The sequence below is a fragment of the Helianthus annuus genome, chromosome 15 (assembly GCF_002127325.2).
Source record: "Helianthus annuus cultivar XRQ/B chromosome 15, HanXRQr2.0-SUNRISE, whole genome shotgun sequence".
Classification (NCBI taxonomy): Eukaryota; Viridiplantae; Streptophyta; class Magnoliopsida; order Asterales; family Asteraceae; genus Helianthus; species Helianthus annuus.
The window spans coordinates 63,634,533-63,641,562 of NC_035447.2; the positions used below are offsets into that span (position 1 = coordinate 63,634,533).

The 7,030-nt window shown below is 33.3% G+C and overlaps 1 long non-coding RNA gene across 1 annotated transcript; it reads left to right on the plus strand.

Moving 5' to 3' along the window:
* The first annotated feature begins 341 nt into the window (after positions 1 to 341).
* LOC118487217 lies at positions 342 to 2,296 on the plus strand. Its single transcript, XR_004880826.1, has 3 exons — positions 342 to 694; positions 1,009 to 1,134; positions 1,509 to 2,296. It is a non-coding gene; the product is annotated as an uncharacterized LOC118487217 (long non-coding RNA).
* Positions 2,297 to 7,030: the final 4,734 nt, after the last annotated feature.

Sequence of the window (7,030 nt, forward strand, 5' to 3'; positions counted from 1 at the left end):
AACAGTCGGTGATGGGTCAAAAGAGGTAAAATTTTGTTACACTTCAGGTCAGTCCGAGTTGACCCTAAACATATATCAACTTTTCCGGAGGTTTATAAGTACTTAGTGTATTAAACATATCACAAACATTTCCGGAGGTTTGTAAGCATTTGGATACGCTATAGGTGATTTTCAACACATGACTTTTAACTGATTTTAATTTTTTTTAATCCATTTGCTTTGTTGAATATAAAATACAAACTCAAAATCAACTACTTCTATGTATTTTTGTACTTTCGCTACTTTGGATGAGATTAATCATATGACCTATTTCGCATTTCAGTTTAAGCTTTTGAATTTTAGGTAAATAGTTCGAAAATGTTGTGTCACTATTATATTAAGTAAGATGGCTTTGGACAACTGGAAGAGACTTTACTCCAACACCAAAACTAACTTCCATGAGGTTGCGATCAAAGCTATAATATTTTTAACTGTCAAAACGACTGAGGATGAAGGAACACAAAGTTCTCTTAATTGTTTTTGGAATTGGTTTAGTTTTCGATTGATTGGTGGCAGGCTGGAATCATCCTCTACTACATGCTTACCGACGGATTTTCTGATCAATTAGCAAAATTAGTTTAGTCGGTGGTCTAAATGTCAACTACCAATCAAGGCACTGGCGAACGTACGTTTCTGGATCCACTTTGTGGCGAAGGTTAGCTTTACAATATGATACCATATATGTTTCGTAGCATTAAAACAAACAGTTTTGCTTGAATAATTTCACAGTGCTTTTAATAACTGAATTTTGGTGTCCTTATGTGTAATCTGAGGATATAACTGCTTTGTAGATCGAACCACGAGCCCATTCATGGTTTTTATACAACTTCTTTTCTTATCAGATCGAGTTCAATCTTATATAACTGTAACATGAATAGAATCATATATGATTGACAGAAGGGTCACGTATTAGATGACTTTTCTTTTTAAATATATGTGTTTTTTATATTTTCTCTTTATTTTACTCAGGCTACCCGTTAGATGGGACAAGATTGTGATAGTGGTGATGAATGAGGTTCATTTTAGCACAGTCCATATCTAGCTGAATCTGTTACTAGAGGAACTCCTGCTGTGAATGAGCGGGTCAGGAAAGTCGTAAAAAATAAATTCTGACCCTTTTACTTATAAATTGGTTTGGGTTGTGTTTTATCTCACATGGGTCACATAAAGAAGCAACTAAAAGGTGAACCATTTATATGGGTTGAAAATAGGCCAATGTTTATTTTTGAAGCATAATTAGAGGGCTTACAAATTCAACCCATTTAAATATGAAATGGGTTGTCTTTGATCTGAACAGGTCAAATAAAAAATTTAGCTAAAAGGAAACATGTGGTATGGGTCAAATGGGTTCATACTTGAAAGTTGTCTAAACTCTACTTTTAAAGCATATAATCTTCTAAAGCGTTTTTATTTATAGATTTATATGGTTAATAACATGGTATAATATATATTTTTTTTTATAATTTCAGAGCTTAGACCAAGTTGCTCAACTTCCAAGCCTATTATGTATCTGGTTATGACTTGAGCATTGATATAGATCCAACAATGGAAGACAGTTACGTTTTTCGTATTTAGTATTTAGTATGATAGTTTCGGTTCTTACCACTTGATATTTGTTTGCCTTGTGTTACATTGTTAGTGCCAAACATATGAACATCGCCAGGCTTATAGCTGTTTTAACTTAAAAATTAGAGTACGATGCCATTTTCGTCCCTGAGGTTTTGGCCACTTTTGTGACTTTCGACCAAAGGTTTGTTTTTCCGCATCTGGATCCAAAAGGTTTGAAATCTTGCCATTTTTCATCCGACTCATTAACTCCATCCGTTTTTCTCCGTTAAATGAGGGGCATTTCTGTCTTTTTATGCATTTTTTGTTAAAATAAAACACTATAAGAAATAAATATCTACCTCTGTTTACTTTCTCCCCACCCAAACCTATTAATCATCATAAAAATGTCTAAAAAGACAAATACCCCCGACCTAACGTTAAAAAATGGATGGAGTAACGAGTCGGATGAAAATGCCAACATTTCAGACCTTTGGGATCTAGATGCGGAAAATAAACCTTTGGACGAAAGTCGCAAAACAAAAGCCAAACCTCAGGGACGACAATGGCATTTTACTCTAAAAGTTATATGCACATTAGCTTCAACAAGTGGTTGGGTCAAAATGGTCACCTTTAACGTACACGTTAGGTTGTCCAAAAACACTTTTTATCCAAAAATATTGCATCTTTTTGTAAGTAGTGCGTTTAAAGTTCATGGTAGGCAGTTTAAAGTTTAAACCTTTGTAAATCTGTCCTTTTGCTGTATATCTTCTACTTTATTTTTCTTGAACCTAATTTTAGGTCAAAAACGACTGTTTCATTTGATGGGTCAAATTTATTTGTGTACATATACAATAGAATTGTTAACTAGCACATAATGAAAAGATAATTGCTTTGTTTATGTTTTCTGCATTTTAACAATAAGAAATTAAAACTTGTGATGTAGGTTCTTAGTGAATTCACTCGAGGGTTACAAGACGAGATGGAATCAAGCTACTAATACTTGACAACGAAGGTAGACCTACAAATAAAAAAGAATATTGTATATGAAGAGATCTTCAATGAGTTGTGAAATTTTTATGGTTTTCATGAATTTCGGTTATTTCACGTACTTTCTATGATTTATGTTAATATTTGAATGTGCTTGTAATAAATTATTTACGTATTAAAATATAAATTTTTTGTTGTGTAGCCACCCGTGTATTACACGGGTACTTAGACTAGTATATATATATATATATATATATATATATATATATATATATATATATATATATATATATATATATATATATATATATATATATATATATATATATATATATATATATATATAGCGTAGAGTTCAAAGGAGAAGAAATTTTTTGTAAGAAGAAAAAAGAAGAAATTTCAACCAATAAGAATGTTTTATTTTTACTTCATTTAATATAAGTATTTAATGTTACTATAAGGGTACATTGGTAAATCTACATAGGTTATTAATTTGTAGTCTTCCTCTTTAATAGCTAACTACATTAAATAATTTGTAACTTATCTTCAAAATATATATTTTTTCAAAGAAATAAAATAAAATAATTTAAAGTGTAGGATAAATTTCGAGTTGTGTAGGATAAATTACGAGTTTCGTAGGATAAATTTCAATGTGTAGGATGAATTTCGAAACATGTAGGATAACTTTTGATGGGTGTAGGCAAAAAAAGTTAGTGTGGAGGATAATAGTCTTTATGAGGATAATATTATATGAATGATTTCTATGAATATATATATATATATACATATATATATATATATATATTATACTTTAGGTATCTATTTTAATCGGTAACTTTGATTTCTATGAATGATTTATATGAATGTGATTCAAGTCGTTGATTTGTTAATTGTTCTTGTTATGTTATTGCATGGACTTATACAGTGTCAAAGCCGACCTAGTATGTATATGTGAACCAAATAAAGTTAATAATATCATTCATGTGCATAGTGAATTGGAGCAGATTTGTTTAGGATACGTGTAGATGATTTTGTGTAATTAGAATATGCTGGTGTTGTTGTTTTAGGTAATACACACGTGCATTGTGAACTTGAGTAGTTGTCACACCCCGATATTTTCACGTATTACCGGTGGGCCCGGTGGGGAGTATCGTGACGTAGTTGATATCATCATAGTCAATAATCACAGTTTAATGCACAGCGGAAGTCTAAAATAATAATACAAATAGAAATGAAAGTATAATAAAATATTACACAACGGTTGTAAGTGGATCCACAGGCGGATCTAAAACAGAAAGAAAATATTGTTCAACAGACATTAAGTATTAAAAGCTTGCAAGACTCCTTATTTAATACTCAGGAGTTTCCAGCCCATTACGGGTAGTACCTTCACTTAGTCTTTTTGAAAAATACGTCAGTTTACACTGGTAAATACAATTAACTGACTCTTTTGAAAAATATTTATAAAATTGGTTTGGATGCACAAGGCATAAAATATTTTATAACTTGGGACAATTATTTGAAATAATCTTGTATACAGATTTATATGTTTGTCGTCCGTTCAGGACCCGGTTAGAAGAGCCGAGACAAGATTAATAGAGACACCACTAGTATAGGCCCACAAGAAGTTTCCTCACGAGTGAGATACCGTTTTACATACGCAACTGTCAGGTGTATGCCTACACCCCGTGCTTAAGTCGTGGCCATTTCTAATGAATGAGCCGAGGATATCCAGGACACGGTCATTAACCCCCCAAAGGATTTGTATCAAACAAAACAGATTAAAACGGGTTATCTCTGTCACACCCCGACCACGTAGGACAACAAACCGTGGCGGAAACGTCGGGGAATGTTGTAACAGAAGCTATTGTTTCATAACCTTGGATACAAAAAGTGTTTCGTTTTATTGATTCACTAAGTAATTTACATTGTTTTAACACAAAACAAACGAGTTACATAACGACTAATATTGTTATTATGTCACTAAGGCCTCGTCCAGTTCCTATGTGACTCATGCATCCTAGTAATCATCATCAAGCATCAACACCTGAAACATATGTGAAAATAAAGTTAGTAAGAAATGCTGGCGAGTACATAGGTTTTATAGGAGTGTCGGATTCATGGCTAGTTTAAATGTTGCAATACTTTTTTAAAAACTTTGTTTTGAAAAGAGTATAATATTGCAACTTAATTAACCAACTCAAATCAAGCGGGTTATAGTTTATAAAACCTCGTAGCCATGATTCTTAACCCAAAAAAAATTGTTTTAATAAAGCAATTTGTAAAGCATCTCGTATTAAATCGTTAATAAAATCTCGTTAATAATACTCGTATGGTCTATATCATTTCGAAAACCTCGTTCGTGTGATATCGTTCGAAAATCGTTTACCCAAGTGAACTAAATAACGCCACGGTATGTAATATGTTGAAAACACTTATATATAAGAAGTACCAGCGGCGTATCTACCATGTTTTCACCATATTACCCTCGTCCTGTTATCTAAACACTTAACCAAAAACCAATCGTTTATCAAATTCGTTTAATCTTGTATGAATCGTTCCCAAATCGTTAACTCGTTCAAATCGTTTAAATCGTCCTCATTTTAAGTGTGAAAACTATTTGTGGTCGCCTCGCTAATAACATTCAAACCTTTGTGACTCGATCACCTCGCTTATCGCTTCTCGAATTAACAAACCACCAAAGGGTAAGTTAACAAACATCAGATTTAGTCGCTACCCACAACCCCCACACATAACCATGGGTGTAGTAAAGTAACGGGATTTGTCAGATCCTTTGGTACCATAACCTAATACTGGTCGGCTTGATCAATGCTAATGAATGCCATTCGTTATGTAAATACAACCAACTAGTTTATTCACTTTATTGAAATCGTTATTTGTTTAGTATAAACCATCATAATCGTTTTTGAATTCATCGTTATAATATCGAAAATCGTTTTGAAAACCATCGTTAAAACCTTGAAAACATTTAGCACATATGAATCACCCCAAAACAATTGAAAATAGTAAAATAGGGGAACTATGTACTCACATGGAGTGCAAAGTATCCTCAATCAATAGAACTTCAGCAAACTCGAGCAAACCAGAGAAATCAAACAACACCTAGTAATCGAATCACTAGTCAAATGATAGACGCCTAAATCGGAAGATCGGACAGAATGAGGTCTTGTAAACCAAATGAGTGTTGGAACTCATCTGATATGGTTTAACAAAGCCTACATTCTAAATCGGAACCTAACCTAAGTGCTTTCGACCCATTTCGACCCATTAAGGTAGCTCACGCTACTTTAACGTGTCGTGCGCGCAAAAGCGCGTTCGAGACGTCTAACTAGTCTTATGACAAGTATTATATGCCCATACATGTTTAAATATGTTACATAATTAGTTACGTGGCAAAAGCTTAGGTTACATATGCTTAATTACTAATTATGCATGAAAAGGGTATTTTGGTAATTTACCAAAGGCATATAAACTACCTATCATGCGACTAATTAAACCTCAGTGACTGATGCGTGTTAGTGTATATATGTTTTAGATATATATTTTTAAGCCCTTTTTACACTTTTTAGCCAAGTTTTAAATTTATAAAACACGATATTTACTAACGCTAAACACACATATGGGCAAGTGCACCCATCGTGGACGTAGTATAGTATTGGTAAGATACCGAGGTCGTCCAAGGACACAAGAGCTTTTAGTACCGGTTTATTCTCAACGTCTAATCAAATAAAAATGTTAGAAAAAAGATTTTTAAACTAAGAAAATAAAACTAACTAAATGCTGAAAAATAAAATAAAAATAAAAATAAAAACAGATAGACAAGATGAATCACTTGGATCCGACTCATGTATTACTATAACCTTTGATTATTTTCGCACTTTTGCACTTGTTTAAGAGATTATCTTAGTTATTGTAGTAGGCCCCTCTTTTGAAGGCGACGTTACCCTCAACTCAGTAGTTTGAGTCAGCAAGGATACAATCCTAAAGGGTCGGATTATTGAAAGATAATGAATTAAGTTATTAATGCAAATTATGGTAGGCCCCTCTTTTGGAGGTGACGTTACCCTCGACTAAGTAGTCTGAGTCAGCAGGGATACAGTCCTAAATAGCCGGGTTATAGTATTAATAGTAGTTAACTTATGAGGGGATCAAAGACTTTGGACCACCGCCATCCAATACCTTTTGGGTATTGAAGGAGGTCCTACTAAATTTGACCCAGGTCCCTTGCAGGACCTCTAAACGCTGAACAAGGGCAAGACCCTTACCAAACCGTTCCCTTAACCCCCGACCAGGTAGCCAACATACCTCCATATAGACCGTGGAGATATGAATGGTGAAAATCTTTTATTTTATATAGACAGTAAAATAATGCCAAGACACCATGGATAAACGATAAGGAAAAGTCACATTCAACATAAGCAACTAGTTATTAAAG